Source organism: Schistocerca nitens, chromosome 3, assembly GCF_023898315.1.
Source record: "Schistocerca nitens isolate TAMUIC-IGC-003100 chromosome 3, iqSchNite1.1, whole genome shotgun sequence".
In the NCBI taxonomy this organism is placed as follows: Eukaryota; Metazoa; Arthropoda; class Insecta; order Orthoptera; family Acrididae; genus Schistocerca; species Schistocerca nitens.
This window is the reverse complement of record NC_064616.1, coordinates 482,607,209-482,629,955: the sequence shown is the minus strand read 5'-3', so window position 1 is coordinate 482,629,955 and position 22,747 is coordinate 482,607,209. Positions and strand designations below refer to the sequence as shown.

Sequence of the window (22,747 nt, the reverse complement as noted above, 5' to 3'; positions counted from 1 at the left end):
GCGGTGCGGTCCCCTACGGCACTGCGTAGGATCCTACGGTCTTGGCGTGCATCCGTGCGTCGCTGCGGTCCGGTCCCAGGTCGACGGGCACGTGCACCTTCCGCCGACCACTGGCGACAACATCGATGTACTGTGGAGACCTCACGCCCCACGTGTTGAGCAATTCGGCGGTACGTCCACCCGGCCTCCCGCATGCCCACTATACGCCCTCGCTCAAAGTCCGTCAACTGCACATACGGTTCACGTCCACGCTGTCGCGGCATGCTACCAGTGTTAAAGACTGCGATGGAGCTCCGTATGCCACGGCAAAGTGGCTGACACTGACGGCGGCGGTGCACAAATGCTGCGCGGCTAGCGCCATTCGACGGCCAACACCGCGGTTCCTGGTGTGTCCGCTGTGCCGTGCGTGTGATCATTGCTTGTACAGCCCTCTCGCAGTGTCCGGAGCAAGTATGGTGGGTCTGACACACCGGTGTCAATGTGTTCTTTTTTCAATTTCCAGGAGTGTATATCACCAGGAAGCCTGACATAGCTGGACCCTCCTTTAACTGAATCATGGACATGTATGTGGATATCGAGGTGTATTACTTGGCCGTGCTCTTTACCTGAGCCTTTAAGTTGCATCTCAGAAAACTTGTATAGCACTAAAGGCGACATCTTCAAACCAAGTAGCCATTAAGGTGCTCCATGATGTCACCCCTATTTCTCCCCCATATGTAGACGATACTGGTATCTGCAGCAGCACCACCTTGTTTGCGGGGATGTGTGAGCTCACAGTACAACACTGCACAGCAGTTAATGGAGGAATACTATGGATGATTAATAAGGAGAGTGAGCTCTCTCTACAGCAGGGGAAGATGCGCTCTTAGAAACTCTACTTGATGTTTGTATCCCACGGCTCAGTCCTGGAGAATGAGATCCGCTCGTCAAAAGTGTTCTCAATCACCATGGAGTCTAACTCTTGCATGACGTTACTGACTTGGTGACTTGGTGCTGATCACTGTTAGGAAGGGAGGTGGATCTGCTGCCAACCGTTGAAACACTAAGGCTGGTGGTGGGTTGCTGTTGGCGGTCTTCATTACCGCAACCAGAACAGCTGGGCTGGGACGATGCACATCTACCCGATGGTTGTGATGTGGGTCAGCCTTCATTAGGCAAGTGGGAGCAGCCAGGTTGGGGTGATGAATGTTTGATAGATGGTGCAACTACCCTAGACCAAATTGCTTGTGCTGGTGTTCTGGCTGCCGGAGGAGTTAGCATCGCCTATGGACGCCAAAGTAAGATGGGAGCGTCGGCTGGGTGTCGGCGTCGGCGGCTATCTGTGTGGCTGCAAGCCTCATGCTGCAGGTTGCCACGTTTTGTTATTGGTGTTACCGTCTGGCTCCTCACCCGAGTGTACTATATCTGATTCCCAGACACCTGAAAATGATATCTCGCAGCAGAGATTTGCATCACCTGGGATTTGAATAGCCCAGTCGGGCATTACTGGGGATTGGAATTCACAGTACCCATGTTGGCACCACATACGCAAACACAAGTCACCTAACTGCCGTAAATTCTGGGCAGGGGGGCGATGAGTTCTGACACCACGTTGAGTCGCATCCAGGATGTGTTCGATCGGGTTCAGATCTGGTGAGTTGGGGACCAGCACATCAATTTGAATTCGGCACTGTGTTCCTTGAACCTCTCATCACACTCCAGGCTTTGTGACATGGTGAATCATCTTGCTGAAAAATGCCACTGCGGTCAGGAAACATGGTCATCATGGAGCAGTGTACGTGGTCTGCAACCACTGTACGATACACCTTGGCCGTCATTGTGCCTTGTACGAGCTTCACTAGACCCATAGATGCCCACATGAATGTCCTCTAGAGCATAGTGGAGCCGCCGCCAGCTTGTCCCCGGCCTGAAGTACAGGTGTCATGGAGCTGTTCCCCTGGGAGACGACGGATTCACGCTCTCCAATCGGCGTGATGAAGAAGGTATGGAATTCATCAGACCATGCAACGCTCTGCCACTGTGCCAACGTCCAGTACCGATGGTCATGTGCCCATTTCATTCATAGCTGCCGCTGTCGTTGTGTTAACATTGGCACATGCATGGGCCGTCGGTTGTGGAGGCCCATCGTTAGGAGTGTTTGGTGCACTGTGTGTTCAGACACACTTGTATTCTGTCCAGCATTAAGGTCCGACATCTGTAATGAAGGGTGGCCATCCATCTAACGGTTCCATAACCACTTCCTTAGGGTATTCCGGAAATTACTTTAACCTACGTCGATTTTGTTCCGTAAAGAAGGGCATACTGAGCTTTGTCAGCAAGGAAGTCCTTAATCATATTACAAATCTGGTCCGATGCTCGGTAAGCTCGTATTTTTCTTACTAAGCAACAATGAAGAGTTGTATCGAAAGCCTTTCGGTTGGCAAGGCTACACGCGGTGTTACACTGCATTATAGTGATATCTTCTCTGGGTGATAATATTTTTGTCCACTGTGTTTTTCTGTGTGTGCCAACGGCCTTTCCGCAGTGGTAACACCGGTTCCCGTCAGATCAACGAAGTTAAGCGCTGTCGGGCTGGGCTAGCACTTGGATGGGTGACCATCCTGTCTGCCGAGCGCTGCTGGCAAGCGGGGTGCACTCAGCCCTTGTGAAGCAAACTGAGGAGCTACTTGATTGAGAAGTAGTGCCTCCGATCTAGTAAACTGACATACGGTTGGGAGAGCGGTGTGCTGACCACATGCCTCTCCATATCCGCATCCAGTGACGCCTTTGTCTGAGGATGACACGGCGGCCGGTCGGTACCTTTGGGCCTTCCAAGGCCTATTTGGACGGAGTTTAGTTTTTAGTTTTAGTTTTTCTGTGTAAATCATTATGCCTTCCTCTTACATGGTATTCCAGATAATGATATAGCCAGATGTGATATTTGTATAATGCAATTTATTATTTACATGAACAATTGTTCATTTGTAACTAATGCTGGCTATTTAGGTGATATGGTCTAAATCCAGTAAGTATTAGAAGAAAATCGTAGCCATCTGTGACCCCTGGCTTCACTGTTAATAAAAGGAGGTTAGGATTATCGTATGATCAATACAGAATGGAAATGGCAGGGTTGTGTCGGCGTCGTTTCTTTCTATACCCCCCAACTCCCACTTGCAGTCAGACGTCGCGAACTACGAGCCTTATTTAAATTAAAAACATGTAACAGATTTGTACAAAGTTCTCTATTGGAGAATGTGATATATGAGCGTAATGGCGCATCAGAAAATGGATAGGATGTCGTTGGCAGCACAACTGAACACCTGTCGCAACGTTCAGGTAGTTTACAACTAGACTTGATAATAACGTTATACGCAAAGTTCCAGACGTTAAGACGTTACTGATGAGATATTTACACACGACGTTAAAAAGAGATTCAGAAGGTCGGGAATATTCGACTCAGAGGACTCTAAGCTGTGTGGTAAAAGTGAAATATCCATTATTAATCACATCGAAGTTGCAGTACGTTCAACCTTAACCTGTCTTCCTTTCTTTCCGTGTCACATACTTATAATTTGTGAAGTAACATCTGCAGATCTCGAATCCGTCTAAGGAGCGCATCGATCGATAGCACAACGCATGAGAAAAGCGATAAAATGTGGGAATTATAACAGTCACGTATCAGGATATTACTGCTTCTCACCAACAACTATATCATTGATGCTAACTCTCACTCAACATTCAAGAAAGGAAAGAAACACGTTAACTCTCAGGGTGCTTGACTATAGTAATAAATACGATAATACAGTTTCCCGGTTACAGAAACCACCCTAGGATACTTCGTGAAACTCATTTGATGAGTGTGTGCAATACTCCGAGCTAATCTGGGGAAAAGATCCACAGTCTCCGTTCCAATTGTGAGAGGTAGAATTAATGAAATGATTGTGGCAGTGTTAAAATACTTAAAATACTAAAGTGAGAATTTGATTCCAAAACCCTTAGGTCCAAAAATTTACCTCCACAAAATTTAAAAAAATGACAATATCTTGGATTGAAACCGTGATATTTTGGGAGAAATGTAATGTCTGCGCTTTAAACCTCGAAATCTTGGCCAGAAAATCATGCATGTATGAAATTTTGAAAACAAATGGCGACTTTGGGGATCGAGTCCGAAACCTGGGACGCAATGCTGCTAGCGAGAAGTAACGAGATACTTCAGAATTCGATATACATTACCAAAAATAAAACAGGAAAAGTAATAACATCATAAAATTCTTGAAAAAATTCTGTCATTAGAAACGAAAGTCGCACCTGTGTAATGCTCGGTAAATTTACCGGAAAATACCCTCAACATCGTTATTTACGAAAAACCGCTGTACCGGGAGTTCAGCCTCGAACTCCAGGTCACAGTTTTCGGTTTGAAGTAACTGTCCGCTATTTTAATTTAGGACAGAGCAGCTATCCTAGAATTATCCTGCACCTGACAGTCTGAACTTCCCAACAGGTGAGAGGGTTCTTTACACAGCACAACAGACGTATTTAAATTTACCTCATCCACCGTAATTTAGATTCCCCCCCAAGGGGTAGAGGAGGATGGGGCGTCAGGGTAAAGGGTGGGTGACCTAGTTAGCCGTGTGACGTCACTAATTACCCCATTAGTTAAAGTAGGTCACGTAGGCGCCACATACTCTGGCGTTAATGATACGGTTATCTAATTTGCATCGCCAGTATCAGCGAACAACGAATAATGTTATTTCCCTCCGCTTGGTCGATGGAGAACGCTAACTCTTGTCTCCAAGTGCTTCACTAACTGACGTTGTTATACTGTGGTTGGCAAAGAAAACATTTTAATGTCTCACTCCGAATTCATTTCTTCCATCATTAAATTTATTCATTTGTTTTGTTAAAGTTCTCCAGCTTGATAAATGAGACAATGAGAACAGTTTCGACTAATGCACTACTATTTTTGTCCCCGTTCCTACTGATACACAGAAGGCCATTGATCTGACCACTGAATAGGTAGGCTATGATTGCCGTCTACTGTTCTCAAGTAATGTTATTGAATCTCTACAGAGGAAGTCTGAAGATAATAACTAGGGGCGAAGAAGACAAGCGGGGTCAGTACTAAGGCTGTAGGTGACAACTTGACACGTGAAGAGATCTTGTGGCGAAAAGATGAAGTACGAAAAAACACCTCCTGTTTCTCTTGGAGGCCGAAAGGGATAAATCTTAGTGTGGAGGCGTTAACTTTAGTACACAAATAGACTCCCAATTTAAACGCTGCACGGAGCTTGAACGAAGAGTTGGCTTGAACACAGTAAAAATAGCAAAATGAAACCGTCTTCAGTATCGTTATCATTTTATATCTCCTATTCACCGTAACTTTTAGAGAGTGCTGCACGAGGCTGAGTCAGACAACCAAGGACAGACAGCTGCACACGAAAAAAAAAAAAAAATTGAAGTTGGAAGGTACCTTTTCTGTTGAAGCTACTTTTTTCCAGGTTTGAAATTTCGTATCGCGTCTACAGATATCCTACAGCATTCGGTGAGTAAAGCGGTAATGCAGAACCCACACAGTCAGGAGTAAGATTTCAGTTACCACTCTGGCTGAAAGAGCCAGTGCCGGCCGAAGTGGCCGTGCGGTTAAAGGCGCTGCAGTCTGGAACCGCAAGACCGCTACGGTCGCAGGTTCGAATCCTGCCTCGGGCATGGATGTTTGTGATGTCCTTAGGTTAGTTAGGTTTAACTAGTTCTGAGTTCTAGGGGACTAATGACCTCAGCAGTTGAGTCCCATAGTGCTCAGAGCCATTTGATTTTTGAAAGAGCCAGTGGACTTCATGGCATTGCCAATGGACGGTGGTGTGAGGCACTGTGGCTAGATATGAGAACGCCCATGCAATCAGCAGCGAGTTACGAAGGCAAAGCATAATTATTCCGGCGTGAAGCGAGTAAACTTGCTTCATAAATATCTGTTAATAAAAGTTGCTTTTTCCAATACAGATTTTAGGAGAAGTCTGCAAATCATAAGTACTTTCTCACAAGAATATTACAGTGCCAGAAATCGACTATCATTTAGATAAATTGCAGTGGATGTATCAGGCATCAGGCATCTTTCGAGCGGATAACTTGCGACTGAAGAAGCTATTTATTACAAATTTGTGCGAAGAACAGAAAGCGCAGTTCGACAGCAAATCTAACGGCTAAGGAGGCGGGAAGTGAACAACAATTGTAAAACGTAACTAAAAACTGTGATTCGCGGGCAGAAATATTAAAACCGTGCAGAAAGTGTGTCGCCTATCGTAATAAGTTAAGTTCACGAAGCGGAAAATACAAATCGCGTCTAAGGATTACGAGTCTTCCGCAAGTGAAACTTAACGAACGATCGTCGAGAAGACATCGTGGCAAAGAACAGAGAAGATATCGACGTATAACGTGGCAAGACAAGCCGCGTAACTAGAGGAAACGACGCGATGCGACGGCATGGCGTGGGAAGCAGCTCAACACAACGCAGCGCCAGAGAAGGGGCGCGTTGGAGACACAGGCGCTGAGGTCTTGGTGTTCGACGCACGGAGAGACACCGGAGCGTTACGTCGCCCAGTAGAGTACTGAAGCGTATCCAAAGTAAGTTTAAATTCAGTCTGATTAACATTGTTTAATTTTAGCTAATGTTACTTAGAAGCGGTAGAACGAGTGAAAAAAAAGGATGAATGACCAAAGTGAGGTACCGCGCGAGGAAAATTCGATTTGTCAGAGAATGGTGATATGTTTCCTCTTGCATAATCTAGGGGAGACCAATGATTAGTATGAGTGATGTAGGAAACAAAGAGCAGGAAATACCAGTACCCACTTACCCACTGTAAAGGCAACAGAAAGGGCGCCTGAGTCAAACACTCAGCCACTTCTAGAATGAGATTTTCACTCTGCAGGGGAGTGTGCGCTGTTATGAAACTTCTTGGCAGACTGAAACTGTGTGCCGGACCGAGACTCGAGGTCGGGACCTTTGCCTTTTGCAGGCAAGTGCTCTGCCGAATGCGCTACCCAAGCACGATTCGCGACTCGTCCTCACAGCTTCACTTCCACCAGTACCTCGTATCCTACCTTGCAAACTTCACAGATGCTTTCCTCCTAAGCTTCTGTGTAGTTTGGAAGGTAGGGGCCATACGTGATTAGTAGGGTACCCCATGCAAACGCCGTGGAAGTGGTACATCCTGAGTCCCAAGTAATAAGAGGCGTATACAGTGTAGCTGATGTTAAGAGATTCCATAGGATTCCGTAGTAGTTAAATGGAAGCCTGAAAACCCTGACGAGCTTGAATATGAACTACCAGCGAGAATATGTCTCTAGTAAACAAACATATGAAGCATGCCCTAAAAGAACTGCATATGAAATGTAAGTCATTGTACATAGTAGCAATGTAATCATATTAAGAGGAACAATAGTTCTAAGGATTTTAAAATGAGTGTGTTCAGTTCTCGTTCATATTCACTGAGTAGCAGGGGTTGAACGAACTGAGCGAGGACGTTGTGTCAGGGGTGTTGTGACCTCAGTGAGGTAGTTTAAAGAACCAGTGCAGAAGGTGGTGCAGTGCTTATGGCCTCTGAACGGCACAGCTGACGGAGCCGGGTGAATGAACTAATGGACGCCGCCGTGACTTAAAAGGGATGTGTCTCAATAGATCTACACTCCTGGAAATGGAAAAAAGAACACATTGACACCGGTGTGTCAGACCCACCATACTTGCTCCGGACACTGCGAGAGGGCTGTACAAGCAATGATCACACGCACGGCACAGCGGACACACCAGGAACCGCGGTGTTGGCCGTCGAACGGCGCTAGCTGCGCGGCATTTGTGCACCGCCGCCGTCAGTGTCAGCCAGTTTGCCGTGGCATACGGAGCTCCATCGCAGTCTTTAACACTGGTAGCATGCCGCGACAGCGTGGACGTGAACCGTATGTGCAGTTGACGGACTTTGAGCGAGGGCGTATAGTGGGCATGCGGGAGGCTGGGTGGACGTACCGCCGAATTGCTCAACACGTGGGGCGTGAGGTCTCCACATTACATCGATGTTGTCGCCAGTGGTCGGCGGAAGGTGCACGTGCCCGTCGACCTAGGACCGGACCGCAGCGACGCACGGATGCACGCCAAGACCGTAGGATCCTACGCAGTGCCGTAGGGGACCGCACCGCCACTTCCCAGCAAATTAGGGACACTGTTGCTCCTGGGGTATCGGCGAGGACCATTCGCAACCGTCTCCATGAAGCTGGGCTACGGTCCCGCACACCGTTAGGCCGTCTTCCGCTCACGCCCCAACATCGTGCAGCCCGCCTCCAGTGGTGTCGCGACAGGCGTGAATGGAGGGACGAATAGAGACGTGTCGTCTTCAGCGATGAGAGTCGCTTCTGCCTTGGTGCCAATGATGGTCGTATGCGTGTTTGGCGCCGTGCAGGTGAGCGCCACAATCAGGACTGCATACGACCGAGGCACACAGGGCCAACACCCAGCATCATGGTGTGGGGAGCGATCTCCTACACTGGCCGTACACCACTGGTGATCGTCGAGGGGACACTGAATAGTGCACGGTACATCCAAACCGTCATCGAACCCATCGTTCTACCATTCCTAGACCGGCAAGGGAACTTGCTGTTCCAACAGGACAATGCACGTCCGCATGTATCCCGTGTCACCCAACGTGCTCTAGAAGGTGTAAGTCAACTACCCTGGCCAGCAAGATCTCCGGATCTGTCCCCCATTGAGCATGTTTGGGACTGGATTAAGCGTCGTCTCACGCGGTCTGCACGTCCAGCACGAACGCTGGTCCAACTGAGGCGCCAGGTGGAAATGGCATGGCAAGCCGTTCCACAGGACTACATCCAGCATCTCTACGATCGTCTCCATGTGAGAATAGCAGCCTGCATTGCTGCGAAAGGTGGATATGCACTGTACTAGAGCCGACATTGTGCATGCTCTGTTGTCTGTATCTATGTGCCTGTGGTTCTGTCAGTGTGATCATGTGATGTATCTGACCCCAGGAATGTGTCAATAAAGTTTCCCCTTCCTGGGACAATGAATTCACGGTGTTCTTATTTCAATTTCCAGGAGTGTATTAGTAAACAGTTCAGTTGAAATGTATTGACCCCAAGGAAGGGGATAAACAAAATTTGTAAACTCTATTGTTTCATATACCGGCTTAACAGTCATTATTAAATTATCAGTTAAAGAGTAATACAACAAATCAGTGTTCAATAGACTTAGAACTGGAAATTTATTTTAAGGAAATAGTGAAAATAGTAGTATTTCATCTAATGAATTAGTTGATTATGGTAGACTAATTAACTGAAAACATATTTAAAAACAAAGAATTCTCTAATTAATAAAACTAGAAACTTGATTTTTTTTTAAATTTGACGCTTGGATAGAATAAGAAATACAACAATTAAAGTATTCATTGTGTGGGAAATGTAAACTATTGTCCTTATTTTGTTTCTAAAATATATGTTTTTGCTGCATGTTATCATAATAAATGTAATAATTTATGAAAACATGGGAAAATTCCGAGCACACGAAACCAGATAACATGCACTGAGGGCTGAACCAGATGAACAGTCAGCAGCAAGACACGCGGCTCGAATACACACAAGTAATTCCTGTCATCAGGGAAGCACAGCTGAAACGCATAGCCTAGGACCAGCAATTTCGGTTGGTGAATAACTGTGTTCTACGCAAAATAGTTGTGTTACTGCCATGAGTTCTCAAAGAACGCCCTTGAGTCATAAGCGTTTCTTTAAAAAGTGTTGTCGTGAATGTTCCAGCTTAAAGTCAAGCTCAGGAACGGTAGAGCAGACTGGGCTATGAAGAAGACATCAGCCAATAGTACGCTGACCGACCCCTCTCTAGGACGACACCGAGACAGCAGCGGCCTCTAGGCGAAGAGAACATAAGCGCAGCGCCGCCTGGCCGCGGCCCAGTTGAAAAAATCAAATGGCTCCAAGAACTATGGGAACATCTGAGGTCATCGGGCCCCTAGACTTAGAGCTACTTAAACCTAACTAACTTAAGGACATCACACACACAAGACAACATTTTGTCACAGACAACGAATCGCAAACCAGTGTAGAGAAGTTGCGCAAAACACAGGCGGCATAGTCTATGACGTGGTTATTGGAAAGTTGGTACAACGGTACGACAAAAGTCAGAGTGGGAACGGCGACTAAGTAGAGAAGTAGCTGGATGGTGTAGCAAACTGTTGCAAATAAAAATTTTTTGATTTTCACTGTAGTTCCCATTTCGCGACCGATCGGTCCTTATTTTCCGAATAATCCTCCTCTTATAATGCCACTGTAATGTTCTCTGATGCCATGGACAATTCTCTGACTCTTAGATATATCTAGAAACCTCTGGAGCGGAATCCAGCGTCCTCCAGCAAACACTTCTGAAAGTTAATGTAAGATTCCTCCCTATAAACCCTGCTACAATAATAACGGCGTGTCTACGGCCACTAAACACTACGAACTATGCAGGCTTGAATAGTAGCACATGCGGAACTGCATCATAATTATGCTGCGTTTCATGCGAACATCTATCGCCGACAACTTGTAGCCGACAGTAGTTGTCACACTGAAAAGGACGGCGATACAGTACAGCAGCTTCACCTGCCAAGCCACCAACCTTGTGACTCAAAGTGGAATTCTACCAAGGCAATATTAGACGATAAATCGCATGCTATATGTTGTCTACTGGCGTCATGTTTTGGTGTGTGACATGAATCCGTGCTACAAAGTTGACAGTTGCTGTTGCATAGAGAAATGTATTGTCTGATGTCGCATGCTACATGTTGCCTACGTTTTGTAGAGGGGGGGGGGGGGTTCTCATTGACGCGATACAATATGCTCCTCTATGATACGGGATGTGATCCGTGATATGACGCAGAAGCAACACTTATTGGTGAGCTGCATACAAACGTAGTTGTAGTGACTTAACTGCTTCACACTAAGATGACAGCGTCACAACATTAACACATGTGTCTGCCGTACCGTTCGCCGCAACACGGGGTGTTTATAGCTGCATGCAGCACTGTCGTTTGATATACGAGGTGAGAAGGGAAGCACCGAATTTCGGCTCATCTGATGTGCCTAGAAAAAACTGTTTTATGAGAATGAAGCAAAGCTACCTCCATCTCTCTACTTTGTTTCTCAGTATATTTTAACTTTTTGTGTAAAAATTTGACAACCTAGGTTTTTAGATTCATATATGTCCTCCATCATGCACTCTTTCTCATTCCATTTAAAGAAAACTATTCGGTAATGAAATAGATTTGTTTTTGCATCTTATAGTATCATATCATAACTTGATAATTATCTGGTTTTATTTCCGCTTATGCGACAGTTATTGTAGTATTTCGAAATTAAGTAAAACACTGCGCATAGTTCGAAAAGATTGCAGTGAAAAATGTAGTCGCTGCCTTGTTTTTATTTGTTGCATTTTAGGACGTACATTTCTGAGAACAAAATGTGGACAACAAAAAAAATGGCTCTGAGCACTATGGGACTCAACTGCTGAGGTCATTAGTCCCCTAGAACTTAGAACTAGTTAAACCTAACTAACCTAAGGACATCACAAACATCCATGCCCGAGGCAGGATTCGAACCTGCGACCGTAGCGGTCTTGCGGTTCCAGACTGCAGCGCCTTTAACCGCACGGCCACTTCGGCCGGCTGTGGACAACATATCGAAATTGTTTTTAATACTGACTGGAAGGAGAGCCACACCTCCTTACATTCTAAAATAAATATGTGATACGAGATTGGCTGTTACACGCTACACACGAAGCTCTTGCTATCTACTGAGCAGAGGTGAGGTGCCTCGTGTTTCTCTTTATCTTGTGCTGCTGAGACAAGCCGAAGCATTCACTTGCAGCTGCGCTTTCAAATTGGAAAGGTGTCTGCTTCTGTGTAGATTTCAACACCCACTGTTACACCATCGATGGTGACTGGTTTCTTCTGAATACACCTAAACCTGAATTAAATACTACCCTGCAAATCTGAACAGTTGTATAAATACTATTCTAGTTTTATTAACTTTCAACAATTACACACACAAACAAACAAACACACACACACACACACACACACACACAGTCTGAACCGCATAGAATTATGTACCATACTAGACAGTCTTAGTACACAGAACTTTTCGACACCCACTGCTACACCATCTATGGTGACAGACCTCGCTTCAAATCCAGTAACGTTTCTTCTAAATACATCTCAAGCTTGCAAATCTAAACAGTTATAGAAATACTATCCTACTTTTATTACCTTGTAACCATTATACATATACGTGTACCTCACTGAATTATGAACCATACTTGACAGTCTTGCTGAAAATAACTTTTGATAATGGCATTTTTAGTGTCATTCAAATGCTTGCACCAAGTTATCTCATTGTATCTAGCAGTTTCTCAAGGAAACTTGTGGTGGATGATAGAGTCTGTTAAGAATTTTACGCGAATGAGTTTAGAAGATTTAGGTACTTCCTAGACAAGACCATGCCAACGAAATTTTAGCTGTTTTCTGTCACTGAAAATCAGACATTAACTATTGTGATACAATACTGGCTCATATATCAAATTGTTAGTGACTCTCAGATATTTAGTTAGAGATGACCATTATCCTTCATTGATGTACAGTCTTAGACATAAGGCATGGATGTGTGTGATGTCCTTAGGTTAGATAGGTTTAAGTAGCTCTAAGTTCTAGGGGACTGATGACCTCAGAAGTTAAGTCCCATAGTGCTCAGAGCCATTTGAACCATTTTTTGATGTGGGGGCAACATTACCCCATAATCCTCGCGAATTTCCACCGTTACCGGCGCGTCCCAGTGCGGCCTCTATCCATAAGGGGACGACGGCTCCTGCAGCGCAAGTCAAACGCCGGCGGACTGAGGACGGTCTGATTTCGAGGACGCCCCACTCCAGTCTCGTTCTTCTGATACGGCGTTGACAGAGGGTGCGCATTCTGGCAGTAATGAGTTGTCTACTGACGTTAATTGTGATTCCAGTATCACCAGAGATGATGTAGCTGCTTCTGTTGATGTTGAAATGTGTGTTGAATCTGCGTCCCCCATTTCACCTGTAGACGCGACGGTTACCGTGAGTTCAGATGTTCCCGCAGAGACGTTGCCTGCTGGCCGCTCTTTACAGTGTTCCAGTGAAATACCACGCCTCCTCCACGCTGCGACGCTGGAGCAACAGGATTCTACGGGTTCTCTTCCTAATGATCAGGAGATGCCACCCTACACCGGCACTGCATTACCTGTCTCTTTTGTGCCCGATTTGGCTGTTAGTCGTTCTGAGTTGCGCTCCCCGATTTCCGATGAGTGCAATGGCGATGGCTCCTCTGTGAAATAGGAGCCTGACGTGCTCCCAACCCTTCCACATCAAGAGTGTATGATTTCACAGAGTGGTGCGAAACAGCGTTTTCAACCTGCACGTGCAGCGGCGCGTCGTAAAAAGAAAAACGAGAATTCCTCGGCTTCCGGCGGGGAGGATTGGAATTATCCTTCTTTCCCCCGCCTCCGGACGTTGAGGAGAGAAGGACGTGATGAGTACTTTTTCCTTAGTGTTGTTTCATTGACACAAGTGTCAGGAAAGCGCCTGTGAACCAACAATTAATAATGCAGTCATAATTAGTGGAATCTGACAAACTCCATCTGTCATCTGATAATTGTGAAAAACTACTTTTTTCATCTCCACAGCACCGCAGTATGAACTCAAGGATTTCGTATGATTCCTATAATTAATTTCGTTGTGATCGTTTTCAATGACAGTGGAGGAGGAGCAAAACTTTCTGACTTGAAATATAGTTTTCCAGCGGGACTGGACTCTTTGGCTACAGTTGTAGTAGAACATCCAGAGAGGTTTCAAGAATGTGAGAAATCACTCATTGCTGTAGTAGAGGCTAGGACAGAAAGAAGCAGGTTTCCCACAAAGTAAACGATGAGAGACACTGTAGCTGTCACTTATTAAATATGAATTGTTCAAAAAATTACAACTATATCTAGTTAAATGAGTAGGTTGACGCAGCTCCAGTCCGTCACTATCACTGAGTTGCCAAACATTTTCCGAATCGCACTTGAGATAGAAATGTGTGTGTGTGTGTGTGTTTGGTGTGTGTGTGGTTTCTGTTCTTTCGGACTGCAATAATAGTCACTGCCTTAGTTTTTGTTAACAACAGGTGGTAGTACAGACGAATTGCATTAAAAAATTCCATATAAAGATGTCCACTTTTTATTAAGTACAGAGATACAGCTGTTAGTACGTAACCCTAACAAACTCAAAGCAGAGGCAAATGAGGAAGTTCAAAGTTTATTTTCAAAAATTACCCCACCAACTTCAATCCACTTTTCTCTTGATAACACCACGTGTAGCTCTTCTGAGGTCGTCTTTGCGGTTTTTTTTTTTTTTTTTTTTTTTTTTTTTTTTTTTTTTTTAGGGCTGCATTATTCCTAACACGAACTATCAAATCGGCTCTTGAGTTTACTTTTTCTTTGTAGATTTCGCATTTCAACCATCCCCACAGGCAAAAATCCAAAGGGATAAGGTCCAGGGACATCTGTGGCTAAGAAAAGTGCCCATATCTACTGATCCATCATCCGGGAAATATTAGGTTTGGACGATGTGTCTCCTGACGACTGGAATATGCAGGAGCCCCGTCATGCTGGCGGAACATACGCATTCTTGTAACAAAAGGAACCTCTTACAGTAATGCTGGAATCTCATTTTCAAGGAAGTGTAGACAACGGGATCCTGTAAGGACCAACAAACGAAACGAAAATGCATTCAACCCAGCTGTATGTGTTCAATAAATACTGGACACATGTTATATGGCATATTTCTGCAATTTATCTGTACTACCACTTCCTACAATATTTACTTCTCTCCTGGAACATCCTGTATAATTATTCAGGTCTAGACGGGCCATCGAAAGTTTTCAGTGCTAGACCCACGTCATCGTCCGAACCCTCGCCGGAATACAGTGTGGCTGCGAGCAAGTGGAATAATGGACGGGAGGGTACCGCGTTATGTGGTATGCGGCAAAGATGGGAATTTTTTGTCTGACGAGGAGCGTGTATAGACAGGTCTCGCAGGCAGCTTGGACGTTGTGTCCCGATAGTGCGTCTGCCTTGTCAGCAGGAGGTCCAGATTCGAACCCCGGGTGGTCACGAGTTTTCATCTGCTGTATTTAAGATGCAATTGTTTTTTTGAGTCAATACAGGTGATTTGCGAACATTTGTCTTGCCATGAATGTAACGGGACTTCAACGGCATCCATTCCTTAGTCATTGCTTTGTGATGGCGCTTACCCATGTCACATACATGTGAATCAAATTGTAGCCCATATTTAGTCAAGTAATGAATGGTCAGTATACAAGCATTTACGAACAGTAGAAGCAGGAATCAGCTGACCACTTAACCAAGTGCAACATAGAGTACCTGTGTAGTGAGTCATTTCAGTTTCATAGCTGATGGTAATAACTTGTCAAGAAATTCACTGTAGAATTAATGTAATACCTGCACTATTATCTCTGTAGTCATACTGTATCATTAGCAGCTCGTGAATAGAGTACTATGTTCGTTAAATCAGATTACTCAAACTGATGCCAAAAAAAGAGAAACGACGACGCCACCACACTATCTTTATTTACGTAGGTAGTCAGCGCTGGATTATGTGCGCAACCATTAACGTTACTATAAGCAGTTTGACAACATAACACCACCACATCCACTGCAACCCGGACGATCACCAGCAAGCAGTTGTTATTCGCAGTGATTACAAGATTCTGATGTTTGTCAAGAATAGCGGAAAAAGCCTCATGAATCTGAAGTTCAATTTGCATTACGCGTAGGACAGAGGGAATCCTAAATAACAGTTCAAAAAATGGTTCAAATGGCTCTAAGCACTATGGGACTTAACATCTGAGGTCAACAGTCCCCTAGACTTAGAACTGCTTAAACCTAACTAACCTAAGGACATCACACATAGCCATGTCCGAGGAAGGATTCGCGAAGCAACCGCGTGGTTCCGGGTTGAAGCGCCTAGAACCGCTCGGCCACCACGGCCCGCCTAAATAACAGTAAGAGGTTACCCAGGGAAGGGAAGAGTCCACGTATTGTCTCAAATTGTTGCAGTTTGATATTAATGTAGTTCCCGATGGTTTCACACTAACCGGTTCTTTTGGCATTTTGAATACTCCTGTGGGTATTATCAAAGTGTAATTGCTAGAACGCTGAACTAACTTAATAACACCTCATTTTGGATTGAATATGATTAGGAAAGCAACGTTAACTTGACGTTTCCGTCCGTCACCTGACGATTTACGAATGAAGTCTGAAGCGCATTCAAAGTTGTGTAGTCTGCCGCATGAATTCTGTAAAGTCTTGTGGCAGCTGGCTGTCATTGCTGAATACAGACATGTGCAAATATCTTCACTGCTCTAGGGGAACTCGTCTTTGTTGCATTTTTTCCATACCGTAATTAGCACAGTAACATAAGGTCCATTCTGCTGAAGAACCTGATGCCCGCAAGTCCATATATAAGCATCTGCGAGCGGTAGTAATGCATGAAAGGAAACAAACTATTGGGCAAAAGAATGGAGAGCTCCCTGCTTTTAACGTTTCCGATAGGGCCTACGATAAGAATGTGGTGTCATGCTTCAGAACCCTTCATACTAAAACTACTACTATGATATGAGACGAGGAAATACTTATATATTTCTCAGAAACTTTAGTTTTTTGTGTTTATTTTCTCACTTCGTACTAAAACAAGGGCGTTGATATGAGAGGAGGAAATGAAATATACGCTTTCAAGACATAATATTTTCTTGTGTACTACTACTGCGTGTATGAAAGCTCTGCAGTTAATTTTTGTGTGTTGGATAAATTTTGATATCACGTCACATTACTTTGCTAGAAGGTTCCTATTTTCTTGGGATCTAAATAGAGTGGAGATTTCTTCATTGGTTAATATTCTGATGACTAATGACATGATACCCGTTCCAATTGTTCCATGACATCTGTGGGTAAAGTCTCACCTTGGTCACTATAAGAAAATGCAGACAGTGATGTTCGCTCACTGTAGTCAGAGTCATAGCGATTCCTTTCTGTTTATGGCGAAGTGTCTGCTGCAGTGTCCACGCTCAGCCAACATAAACAAATTGCGGTGGCATAAGGCAGTGCTAATCGCTGCACTGTCTCTACTAACGATATTATAGAGTTAATACATCTTACTTACTTAACGTAATATGCAAGACATGGGGTGGGTAAAAATTCAGTTTGTAGTAACGAGCCACTGCATGAAAATACTTTACAGTAACATCATTTGACGCAATATTTATTGTTGCTTGTCTCTCTAATTTTAATAGTATTGATTCAGATTTTGAGTGAACACGAAAACACACAAACACACACACAGAAAGAGAGAGAGAGAGAGAGAGTCATTGATTCCAGTGAGAGTGAAGACTGGTGTCTGTTGAACAACACATGCGCCAATCAATTCCTCAGGTGGCGTCGAGTGAAAGAGATTTATCACTTACCTTGCATTTCAAGATTTGTGAGTAGGAGACTGAAAGCAAATGGACTTGTACAATAAAGAGCTGCGACAAAGTAAAGCTTGCCCGATTATCAGATAATCGTCCATATGGGTTTTGCGGACGAGTATACCTTTAGTAACCAACCCACCCACCATCATTACGTAAGATTTCTCAAAGTCGTCGGGGCGTTGATTCCACTAAGGTTTACTTCCCACCATAATGCTACGTTTTCTATAAGCGTCCAAAGGTCGCTTGCATTTGTGGCAGAATAAATGAGTGCCAATTTCGCACCTTACATAAGATTTCTATACATCATAACGGGAAGGTGAATATGACACATAACTTACTTCGACGGTAATGAGCAGATTTGCCTATAAGAATGTAATGCAAAGGGATGATACTCAATCGACGGTATTAACACACCGCTCCTATATAATGCATGTCAATGAGCAGAAGGTGAAACAGTCAGCGAGAGGAAACATTTTGTGTGAAAGCGGGCATGGGCAGAACCAGAGACTGCACCACGTGAGGCACCACGAAAAGCTCTTAGGGGGCGTCCCGTGGCGGGAGTCAGCGACGGGACAGGTGATGCATACTGGGGAGCAGGTAATGGGCCACCAGAAGTAGGACAGAAAGAAGCTTTAGAAAACTCCGTTTCGGAATTCCAAATGGATACGAACAATACCAGTGACGCAGTTGATGACGTGAACAGAGAGTGGTATACATGTGATGTACGCATGTAACTTTTAGGCGTCTGGAGTGGACACAAAACGTCTGACTGGCGGAAACGAACTAGGAAGGAGTAAAGTGACAAGATTTCGATGCAGTTTAATGGTAGGGTCCTTGCAATTGGCAGAGAGAGTTTCCACAAAAATACGAGGAACACTCCTATTGGTCGAAAAAAGCTATGATGTCGAGAAAGAAAGAACCCAAGTGGGGAGACAGTTCAGCTACGAGAAAGAGCGAAATTTTTGGGACTCTTCTCTGAACTAAGCCTTTTTTCACTCAGCGTTCCATAGAGCTGTTTCTACACCAGTGTGCGCCGAAAATCTTGCAACTGAGATAAATCTGTTAAAACCATTGCAGTTAATAACGAATATAAGCCGACTATAGTGGATAAAATTTCAGAAATAACACCAAAGCCAGAATTACTACTCTCAGCACTCCTTTTAATGCGACCGCTACGGTCGCAGGTTCGAATCCTGCCTCGGGCATGGATGTGTGTGATGTCCTTAGGTTAGTTAGGTTTAATTAGTTCTAAGTTCTAGGCGACTGATGACCTCAGAAGTTAAGTCGCATAGTGCTCAGAGCCATTTGAACCATTTTAACCAACTCCTTTTAATAATGAAGTTGAAAAGAAAAACTATTTTTCCATTCCGTATGTAGGGCCAGTATCTTACAGGATTCAGCTATTACTCAAAAACAAATATAATTGCAACGTAGTCTTTTCTACTAACAACTCCTTGCATAGCATCTTTATACATAAATTAAAATCAGAACAGTCTCCCCTCCAGAACTCAGGAACCTATAAAATCAGTTGTGACACATGTAAAGCCTATTACATAGGCCAAACAGGTCGTGCTTTCTCTGCTTGATACAAGTAGATTCTTTTAGGGAAAAATGGTTCTAACATTCATAACTCAACCTTTGCCAACCACCTGTTGATCACAGGCCACAAACCTATGGAAATTCATGACATCGGAATGTTGCACTGTGAAAGGAAACATTTTGGAAGAGTTACAGATCTTTAAACATCTTGCTCTGAATGATGGCCTCATATTAAATGAACAACTGCAGTCGCATAGTAAAATTTTTTTCAGTGAATTAAGGGGACCACACCGTGGTTTAGGTCGATAAAAATCGATTTTCGCTTTTCATCATATTTCGATAGATTAAGCTTTTATTTAAGTACTCTGAAAAGTACTTAGCTGAAAAATTTTTTTTCGAGCATTTAAAGAGCATTTTCCTACCATGTGTGTTTATGTGCCACGGCCGCTTTTCTGTCACCCACTTTTCTGCGTATATTTTAGATCTTTATATCCCCTACATTGCACGTTGGGATTTTTTTTACTCCTGAGTGTGTTGGATACCCTTGGAATACAACGGTCGGTATTCTTTTGTTCCTGCTGTTTGTAAAGAACAAGCTTTCAAACAGGCGGATAGTTTTGTTCAAGTGTGATTGCGAGTAGTTGTTATAGAAAACTTGCAGGTATACTATGGGCAGGCAATTAGGAGAAATAAAGAAAATCTGGAGGCAATGAAGAGAGATGTTTGGGCCATAGTCTTCCATCAGTCCTCTACTGATGATAAGCCATGTCATTGATTATCTCCATCAGGAGAAAATTCGTGGTGCAAATACAATAGGGCTCAGGCAACTGGAGAAACTTATTCTCAACAGCATTCTCTTCCTGCTGCTCTTATTACAGCAATTAAACCTGTTTTCAGAGACTAGGCTCATCCTGACCTTCCAAGGAAATATCTGCATGGGCAGACACAGAACCCAAATGAATGTTTCAACAGCATAATTTTGAACCGCCTTCCTAAAACTATATTTGTAGGTATGCATAAAATGAAACTAGGAGTTCATGATGCTGTTATTACATTCAGTTGTGGTAATATTGGAAAGTGTTGGGTACTGAAAAAGCTGGGAATTAATCCTGGCGAAAATATGATCACTGGGCTGCAACATTGCGATAAAATGAGGATAGCCGATGCAGACAGGTCTGCATTTAATATGGCCAAGAAAGCAAGACAAACATCCAGGAAGGTGAAAGAAAAGCTGGGAGACCTGCTAGAGGTCAAAGAACGGCCATCATATGCAGAAGGACAGTTTTAATTAACTGTAAGTAACAAATTTCAAAAGTTTTTAAAGTCAATTTCCCACAAAATAAAATTTTCAGTACATATGCCCTATTATATCAGAAACTACCATAGATAAATGAATGAAATTTTCAGAGACTGCATAACATAAAACGCGTCCTCTGGTACTACATTCATTAATATTCCCTCATTAGGTAGTTCACAAAAAAAAATTCAGCAGAAAAAATTTAATATTTTTTGTTAATAAATTTAAAAATGTGTTTCTTAAACACTATAAAATGGATAAAGTAGATTTTAGTACAGTTGACTCTATTATCATCATGTAACACACAGTAAAAATATTAAGGTCCTGCATCAAAGAGTTTTTTCAGAAATGGGACCAATACTTGCATAAATTAACTTGGGTTAGATAGGCAGGGTGTGGTCCCCTTAAAGCCGTTCTGCTACTAGGTGGATCGAGTTGTATCATATTCACGTAGTCATTTGCTACGGCACGCCCGCGCAGACACTGTTACTCACTCGTGTCCCACACCACTGTACGAGTAGTGCCCTTAGTGGCATATTCATACATTGTTTTAAAACTTTGACTATACCTGTTATGTATTCAAGTGGAAATTGTAATTGCTGTTTTAATGTTTTAACTAGAGCGATGTCTCTCAAATTTCCTTTTAACCACATGTGAGTATTTTTATGCAATTTTATTTGTAAAAATTAAGTGTTTGTTCTAATGCCTACCTGCTATTAATGTACCTTCCTGACTAAAACAAAAGCTATGATATGAGAAGAGGAAATGACTTATATACTTTTCAGAAACTTTAGTTTTTTATGTTTATTTTCTCACTTCATATTAAAACAAGGGCGTTGATATGAGAGGAGGAAATGAAATATACGCTTTCAAGACATAATATTTTCTTGTGTACTACTACTGCGTGTATGAAAGCTCTGCAGTTAATTTTTGTGTGTTGGATAAATTTTGATATCACGTCACATTACTTTGCTAGAAGGTTCCTATTTTCTTGGGATCCAAATAGAGTGGAGATTTCCTCACTGATTAATATTCTGATTACTAATGACATGATATCCATTCCAATTGCTTCATGGCACCTGTGAGTAAAGTCTCACCTTGGTTACTATAAAAAAATGGAGACAGTGATGTTCGCTCACTGTAGTCAGAGTCAAGGATATTCCTTTCTGTTTATGGCGAAGTGTCTGCTGCAGTGTCCACGCTCAGCCAACATGAACAAATCGCGGTGGCACTGCGCAGTGCTAATCGCTGCACTGTCTCTACTAACGATATTATGGAGTTAATACATCTTACTTACTTAACGTAATATGCAAGACATGGGGTGGGTAAAAATTCAGTTTGTAGTAACGAGCCACTGCATGAAAATACTTTACAGTAACATCATTTGACGCAATATTTATTGTTGCTTGTCTCTCTAATTTTAATAGTATTGATTCAGATTTTGAGTGAACATGAAAACACACACACACACACGAGAGAGAGAGAGAGAGAGAGAGAGAGAGAGAGAGAGAGTCATTTATTCCAGTGAGAGTGAAGACTGCTGTCTGTTGAACAACACATGCGCCAATCAATTCCTCAGGTGGCGTCGAGTGAATGAGATTTATCAGTTACCTTGCATTTCAGGAATTGTGGGGAGGAGACTGAAAGCAAATGGACTTGTACAATAAAGAGCTGCGACAAAGTAAAGCTTGCCCGATTATCAGATAATTGTCCACATGGGTTTAGTGGACGAGTACACCTTTAGTAACCAACCCACCCACCATCATTACGTAAGATTTCTCAAAGTCGTCGGGGCATTGATTCCACTAAGGTCCTCGATAATGTATCATTATGGTTTACTTCCAGCCATACGTTTTCTATAATCGTCCAAAGGTCGCTTGCATTTGTAGGTCCACATGGCAATGACCTCATTACCTCTGCCCACTTATTTTCTATCAGGTTGATCGTGGACAATCGGCAACAGCTTTGTCCTCTCTTGGCCCTGAAACCGATGTTGCACTGCTCTCCTCTGATGGATGGGGCTGTGGTCCTGTAAATAAACTGCTACCTCGTTACTTCATATATTTATATTTAAATAAGGTATTTGTAATAAGCACATTGTCTTAGTATTTTCCATAGTGTTTAAGAATTCAGGTCCTGTCATAGATAAGTGATCCAGATCCAACAGTCCGATTAGGAATATGGTTTACCGAGTCTATCATATGACGAGAGTCCTAGTAGGAAATCCACATTAAGACGTGTAAGGTGGCAGAATAAATGAATGTCAATTTCGCACCTTGCATAAGAGTTTTAGACATCATAATGGGAAGGTGGATATGACAGCTAACTTACTTCAGCGGTA

The 22,747-nt window shown here is 43.5% G+C and overlaps 1 pseudogene; it reads left to right on the top strand.

The window, feature by feature from the left end:
- Positions 1-2,505: 2,505 nt before the first annotated feature.
- On the top strand, positions 2,506-2,623 carry LOC126250010 (5S ribosomal RNA; annotated as a pseudogene).
- Positions 2,624-22,747: the final 20,124 nt, after the last annotated feature.